This window comes from Callospermophilus lateralis, chromosome 3 (assembly GCF_048772815.1).
Source record: "Callospermophilus lateralis isolate mCalLat2 chromosome 3, mCalLat2.hap1, whole genome shotgun sequence".
Classification (NCBI taxonomy): domain Eukaryota; kingdom Metazoa; phylum Chordata; class Mammalia; order Rodentia; family Sciuridae; genus Callospermophilus; species Callospermophilus lateralis.
The window spans coordinates 53,893,919-53,902,457 of NC_135307.1; the positions used below are offsets into that span (position 1 = coordinate 53,893,919).

At 32.4% G+C, this 8,539-nt stretch overlaps 1 pseudogene; it reads left to right on the forward strand.

Annotated features, from left to right (window-relative positions):
* The first annotated feature begins 2,307 nt into the window (after nucleotides 1-2,307).
* LOC143393793 (MBT domain-containing protein 1-like) lies at nucleotides 2,308-4,037 on the forward strand (annotated as a pseudogene).
* The last annotated feature ends 4,502 nt before the right edge of the window (nucleotides 4,038-8,539 follow it).

Genomic DNA, 8,539 nt, shown 5'->3' on the forward strand with positions numbered 1-8,539 from the left:
CTAAATCTGGAAGTAGATCACAGATGGAATATGGCCCAGGGCGGTGAGGCCTACACTGAGCTGGGACTCTAACTCCAGGTAGAACTAGGAACTCTGAAGAGATGGTGGAAGGTCATGGCAACACTGTCCAGTCAGTGGACAGGGTAGCTGAAAAGAAGGAAGTGAATAAAGAAAACCAAAAAACAGTACACAAGGTTTGTGCCTAATTTATCTCTAATTTATTAATGGTGGTATTTTAGGGCATAAATAATCATGTAATTGAAAGAATGCTAATGAATGTCTAGCCAACAGTTACTGAATTATGGGCAACTATGTACCAGGTACTGCTGTAAATATTGCAGATGTATTTACCTAATTATCAAAAAAAGTAGGAAATGGAAGCTAATTTAATTAACATTTTAATATGAAAACAACAAGAAAAAAGCCATATGCAGGATTTTGATACTTGCATTTCAGAGTTTGTAGTTTAATCATGGAGTTGTTTGGTTGGTATCTAATAAACATTAATACTTAAGGTTTTTAACATCATAATTATCATCAACCCTGAAATCTTTATATTAATTTCAAATATTTTTCTAAGCATATTATTCTACCAAGACATCTCTATCTTTTTCTTTCTAATGGTGTTTCATATTTCTTGAAAACCTACATCATTAGTGTAATTATCTATCAGTACCTGGTCCAGATCTTGAAAAATTCTACAACTTCTTGATGATTTCAGTTTTCATGTAGAAATTGGCTTTAAATGAGAGATTATAATGATAATACACGTTAGAGTCATATTTTCATCCTTAGTGAATTGTTGTTATATTTTTTATCCCATTTGTGACAATTGACAAAAATAGATCACTTTTAAGTAATTAATAAAAGACAGAATAAGTGTCTTTCAGAGTTTAACTAATAATGTTTATTATTCAGGAAGTAGAATATAACAAAATAATAGAGGTGCATTTTAAAACATGAACAAATTAACCTTTAAACAAAGTATATGCAATATAGTACAAAGTTCTAATGTAGGTTTTAACTCAAAATATATAACATTTATTAGAGTGCCTCTCTTAGAAATCACTTCATTAGATGAAAATGTTAACCTTATTATTAACTACAAACTATAGTTGGAAATAATAACCTCTGTTTAATGTCTTCATTAGGATTTGGAAATGATAGAAATATCTAGCATAAAATATGCTACAATGTCTTAAAAGGAACTTGACTCATTACAGGTAATTTTATACTTCTTTTAATTCTTCTGCAATTTGAGAATGTTTTACAGACTTGCTATAATTATGATTGTTTTTCACTTCCTTAAGATTCCTGACTATAATGGATCCAGAAGCAGTGTCTGCTTTATCAAAGTATAAAATACACTTTCGTTATGAAAAGTGATGCTAGGTGGAGAATGATTACAAGATTTGGGATTCAATATTTCTACCTCTTTTCACTTTTATCCCAGTCCTAACTTTTTGGGGTATGGGTGAATGTGTTTTAAATTATTAATATCTTTCTGTTATTTTCATTTTTGTAGTTTCTACCATTAGAAATAGTATCACATGATGAATATGCCATTGATATTTTTCACTGATATGATGATATGTTAAAGTTTGTAACAGAATTACTGAGAAAAATAAATATAAAAACAAAAAGATGAAGTAATAAGAGAGAGGAACTGGACTATATAATTCTAAGAGAAGTATTTTTTTATAAGATGTTATAAAACTACACCAACAGTTGTGGGCTTAGATGACAAATGGACATACAGGAGAAAATATTGCTGAAAACTTTTATCTGACTAAATTTTGGATGTCTAGCTTGAAATTCTTATTGATCAATTGGATATATTTGTGGCATGGGGCAACTTACAGGCATTTAGATATTATTTCCAGTCTTTGGATACTTTACCAATTATGGATTTTGTCTTTTGCCATTTGTCCCATTGGGTCATAGGTAATAACTTTTATAATTTATTGATTTTGAGATATTCAATTTGATTTATATTTCTTCCTTAAAAGGCCTAGAGGAAAAAAAATAATACTTATTGAAAGTTGATATCCTAGGGTTACCTGAGTTACAGGAGGGAAAGAGAGGAGCTGCTACAGTAGCCACTGGACTGGACCTAGCTGAGGAGAGAGCAATGTCATGGCCAGGGAGCACCAGTGGACGCATACTCATGAAGCCCTGCCAGAAACACAAAAGATCTGAGCCAGAAGAGACATTATGGGCCACTCAAAAGAAGCCATGCCATTCTGCATCCTCTAAAAAGTGACAGAACAGTCTTCAAGATCCCAAAGTAAAGGAGAATGTCTCAGGATGTCTGATGGTTATAATAGTTTCAGTGAAGACACAAGTAGCAGCTCCAACTCTCAGAAGAGTGAAGAAGTCTCTCCTTTACTTTGTAACCTCCCAATTACCAACAACAATGGATAAAGCTACACGTATTCAAATGGCAAACCAATTGAGTGTGGCCTCCTGCAAGATGTGTGAGATGGTTCGTGTGAGAAATACTGTTCGTTTAAAACAAAATGTTTCTGCAATGTTTCATGCTCAAGAAGTCATTCACCAAACTCAAAGAAGACAGGAACTTTGGCTAGATTTCAGGTCATAGGTAAAACTCCAACAAAGAAAACAAAAGTCCTTCAGAAACAACTGTTGTTTACAAAATTAGCTACTTATGCTCAGTATCAGGACTCATTGGAAAATCTAAATAGTCTCCATGGAAGATTTTTGCTAGGGTACATAAAGTGATAGCAATAGCTTTTTAACTCTGTTATCTGTTTGTTTTTTTTTTTAAACATGCACATATTAAAACCTGCTGAGGTGATATCTCACAAAATGTGAGAGTAAAATTTCCCAAGACACACCATAGCATACCAATGAAAGTCTTCTGGATTGCTAGAATTATAAAATTAGCAAGTCACAGTGCCCTTTCAACATACGATGGGTTTGAAATGACTGTGCTCTAGACTTCTAGTGTAACATGCCAGTTGGTTGATGTGCAACCAGTGGAAAATCTCTTGTTCTTCTCAGAGCTTTTCAACATACATATACAAATTGGAAAGCTGTTGTAGTAAAAAAGACTTGTGCCGAAATATTTCCTCCTGATTTCTCACAAAAGGCTTTAGAGAGCATGCAGGTTTCTTTTAAACCTTGCATTAGAGCAGAAGTGGTTGACAAGAGGCATTTGTGTTAAACATGAGGGGCAGTGGTAGAATGTATAATTGGACGATAATTAGCAATGGTATATGAATAGAGTGAACACAAAGTAGATGGCTTCTGGCACCATATGCATAGCACCTTAATTGATCACATTGGTTGATCTGAAGCACAGGCCATCAATTAAAAAATATATATATATGTGTCATTATAAAAAGACAGGATGGCATTCTAATACACCATCACATTTCTTTACTTAAGTAAAATGAAATAGCCCAAAGTAACGGTTCAAGGAAAGAATGAAATTGGGAGCTATAGATCCATTAAATCTTTCTACAGTGTGTGGCATGACCATTATGTACTGGCTGATAGAATTCTGAGGACTGGGATGGATGGCTCAGAAGCAGGAGACAGAATGATTCTGTTATACAAACTGTTCTTATTTTCCCTGTTGGTTTCTGTAAAGATAACGTGATTGAACTTACTCCACCTGGAGGTTTCATAAAACTTCCTTTTATGAGTTTGAACTACTTCAAGGAAACTGACTCCATTGCAAAAATCAGTAAAAGTTATTTTGTAAGGATGTTTAAAATCATGGATGTCATGTGGAAATGAAATTAGAAGCACTCTCATGGGGCCTCATTAGGTCTCATGGAGCCATATTTAATATGTGTAGTCACAGTGACTTGAATTAGTGAGGGTTCACTTCAGTGGATGGGAAGAAGAGGATGACAGTGGGTAGACACTGAGTCCCCTCACCTTTATCCTATAGGGTGTGTTAGTTAATTGGTATTAACTGCAGCGTTAAGCATCACAGTCATTGAAATAAAGCAGTTTTATCAAAGCAGAAGAAAAAGGCAAAGTCCCAGCAATAGAAAGGACATTAAAAACAACTGTATTGAGCAGAAAGAGAGATTTCTAGATAGAAAGGATTAAAATTTATTCCAAGGAAGATCTGATCAGGAAACCATTGACTCTGCCATCATCTTCATCAAACTAAACCTATCAGGTTGTTCAAAAACTGGGTGGCAGAAGAGTTTTACCCAGGAGTGATTTATAATTAATTCAGCTATACAGTGGTCTACTTTTCTGGAGCATGGTGCTAAAAATAGAAAATTCCAGTACCATATTTTTTTCAGGCAGATGGAGAAAGTACTTTAGTAGGGGTTCAGTTTACAATGTGGCAAGTTTTGTGTTGTGTTGAAGCTTTTGAAAGAATGTTATAACATTTTCCAAGTTTAAATTTATGTGCATTGCTAACAAGAACTGAAATCTTAATTTTTATGATAAGATTAAAGCTTATTTGTCAGGACTGAAGGAAATGATTTAATAATGATATAGTTACAGATGATAGGGAACTGTCATTACAAATTAATATTTTTGGTACTCTTAGGGAGATTTTTTGATTTTTGAAACAACATCAGTGCCATTTCAGTTTCCTTTGCTCCAGAAATGTGTAATTCTCCCTCATGGAGGGCTCATCACCACATGATCATAAAAGGGGTAATTAAATAACTCTTCTTTTTGGCATTTTATTTCCATTCATTTCACACCTTAAGCCAGAAATGTTCTTCATTTTGTGACAATATATTTGGAGTTTTATACGAAACTAGAATTACTCTGGATATTTTAATATATTGTCTCTTAGATTTAAAAAATGATTAAAATTCTCCTTAAAGTTTAAACTGGAATGGGTAACATGATGTTTAATATTTCATCTGCATGTTGAGGGGTAGGAGGAAATACAATATTTCCTTAAATTTATTTTATTTTTCTTACTAAAACTATTCCACAAAAAGGATTCTGACCAGCACTACTTTTCCCTCCATCTGTGGGATAGCAACTCGGTATGGCCACACTCCAAGAGTGGTGTTCTATATTACCAAAGTAATCAACTTAAAAGTTGTTCAAAGCCAAAATAAGTTTAGCTTTGAAAATAATTCTAGCTCCATTTTTAACTATCCTGGAAAATTATTTGTTAGAAAACTATTTGAAAGAAAATTTAATTCTCTTAAAATTCCTTATACATTGTACGAATTTTCTTTAATTGTAGCCAGAATTTATTTTAACAATAATAACTGTTGTGGATCATTTTGATCATTTCCTACTTTAAAATTCACAAAGTCCTTTAAAAATAGTAAATTTGGAAAAGGATTGTTTTTTGGCATTTTCTGACTTTCTGACACAAAGTCACTGAATGAGGGAGCTCTAGCATTTACCAATGAGGTTCCTAAGACTAGACTCTCAGCAATTCACATATGTTTCAGAAGTACTTCTGAATCTGAGTCTGGGCTCTCCAGAGTGCTAACAATGACCATTTCCTCTGGAGTATAGTCAGGGCTAATTAGATATTAATCAAAATGATTAATCTCTGTAGTTCTTCAGTCTATTGATGTATTAAAATTGTTAATGGGAGAGCCTTAGGGGATCATTTTAGGTAAGATTCTTGTTGAAATGTTAAAATGCATATAAGGTTAAAAAACTGCTGTTTTTTATATAACAATATAATGTTTTTATATAACAATATTTTCCTAAATATTGTTCTACTTTGGGGAACAACAACATTGGTAATGTGCACAGATTTATTTCATTCTCTACAAGAGAGATTAATAATGTGTTTTGTATTAGCTATTGAAAGTAAAATGTGTTACTTTGTAGTGTAAGAATGTATGGAATCACGTCACCATTTCTTAATATTGACTCATTGGGGTCATAAATGCTATTAATATCAACACAAGTTGATTCTCACATGTCAACTGTGTTTGAGTTCAGCTGTTAAGTTACCCAGTATTCATCTTAAACAACTTTATTGAGAAGGACTTACTGTAAATGTGACATCTTCACACTTTCCAATCTTTAACTTTGAGTAATCTTCACATAAGCTTAGACCTAGAAAAGTTCCAAAGTAAAACTTACATCAGTCTTCACTCCCAGGCTCAAGAGACTAAAGCTATCACCGATTGCTTCAATAAAAAATAAAAAAAAAATCTTAAGATGTGCTCTACCAGTACCTTGGATGTAGGAGCTCTCTAGGGAGCTGAATAAACCAGGAGGGTTGTGATTTAGAGCCAGTTTGTCCTGGCAATTAGTTCTTTGAATCACTCTTTTATAGCCAAATGTTAAAAGATTCCAATTCCATTTGAAAATTAGGCTCTGAGTGTGTTAGAATTTTCTGCCTATTCATCAGTGTTTCTTGTCTTGATCTAGGTGTCCAAGTCAAGGGTTTTTAGGACCTTCCTACAGTATAAAACAACTTCAGAGCCTCTTCCTTGTTCAGATTCTAACTCCTGTTGTTGATGAACAGAAAAATAAGTCAATGCAGAGGAGATTTATATCTTAGTCATAATGTCAGTGTACAACTTGGTATTCCTGGTTTCTTTTACTGTTGAAAATATACCACTAGTGCATCTTTATTATTTCCCCTTCTAGGATGATTTAGGGATTTTTGGTAGTTAAAACACTTCAACTTTTTTTTCTTTCTGTATATAAGGAAAGATAAACCTGGAACCAGCTTTTTATTTTATAGAAAATTAATGTGAATTTTCAGTGTTTTGTTTTTATTATGGTTAATTTTGCATGATGTGACAACTCCTATCAGTATCTGTATTATGACACTATATATTTGGTAATTATCCCTTAATACTGGGAAGGGTTTTTAAAGTACTGAGATTAAACTGGGTTTCTTCCTTTAATTTTTTTATATTTTAAATGAAGCCACAGTGATTTATACAAAAGAAAGGCATCTGTTCCTGGGTAAATAACTCAAGGATAGAAGTTAAAGTAAACAGGATATAATTTCTACATATATTTGATAGATACAAATTTAATCTCTTATTTTCTGGAACTTTTAATCATTGAGAGAGTGTTCAAAATCTTGTGAAGTATATAAAATAGTGTGAAAATATCTGGAGAGAAATTCATATTCATCTCATTTTTACCAATTTGCAAATTTTCAGCATGCATGTGAGAAGCATTCAAATTATAACTTTGTGTACAAGATGAAAATAAGTCACTACATTTGCCCATTGTACAAAAAATAAAACATTAAAGTCATTAAAAAAAAACACTTATCAAGGCCTTACCAATCTCCAGCTATCTATCTATTCATCTATCTATCATTATTCATCTCCTGTGCCACTCTAAAGATGTATTTATTGAGGCAAAAAAGCAAACACAAAAAAATTCATGTCATAGTTAAACATTGTGGATATCAAAATACAGAATTATAAATCAACAAACAAGGTCACATAGCAAAAAATAAAAATCAGAGGTAGAATTTAAACGCAGACATTCTGCCCTCAACATATCTTTTAATTTCATAATAAGAGAATAATAATTCCATTCTATTTTCTTTAGGAACAAGAGAATGCATATTTTTATTGTTAACATACTTTTTTTCTAACATAAATAAATTCCTATTTTATAATTCCAATGTAAAATAGCATTATGAAATTTTGATTGCTGCATTGTTATTAAACAAATTTTTCAAACTTGTTCTTAAAAAATGTTTAGAAAAATTTTATAGTTCTTAAATTTTCTTCTGAAATGTTTACCTTTTTTCTATTACTGACATATGAGAATATATGGATAAAAGCTATTTTTAAAGTAATGCTTCCTATTTTTTTAGCTTTAAGTAATAATTCAATATTAACTGTCAACAAAAATCACAAAATTGAGGATATTTGACAGTTACTATTGACTAACAATGAAAGTAAAGGCTGAGGACATACTGAATAAAATTTCAAAAATTCAAAAACAACTAGAATTTTAAATCAGAACACCAGATATCTATGGCAACATATTTTGCCAATCATTGTTTTGTATTTCAAAAGTTCAATTTGATAATTTATATTCTAAAATACTGCACAAATATTTAAATTGATAAAACCAGCAATCTTTTATTACCTTATTACTGCCATCTACCTTCTGTATCACTTTTTGTATTCTTATGATTTTGATTAAGGCAAACAATAAGTACTATATGCCACAGTCATTTTCATGAAATAATGCCTCTTTTAAGTCTCAGTTTTGACTGTGTAAATGTTTGTGGATATAAAGATAAATATTTTCCCAGTATAAATTTTCATGAAGTGAGGTATGCAGTGATTCCATAATAGAGCATTGGAGGACAGAGGGGCAAGGTTGGGGGATGCAGCTCTGTGCCAGGGCCACATGGATGGTTTGCTTCAAGTGTACAGGGGATCCTGTCCACTTATCCTTCTGTTGTGGTGCAAAAGACAAGCAGAGCATGTATTGGATCAGTTTTAGTAAGCTTCATTTGCTGTAAAGGAGGCAAAAAGGTGAGATTGCTTATCAGCATCTGAATTAAGAATCTTGCTGTCCTGGGAAAGGATGGAGATACTACAACATCAAGTAACAGAGAAGGCCA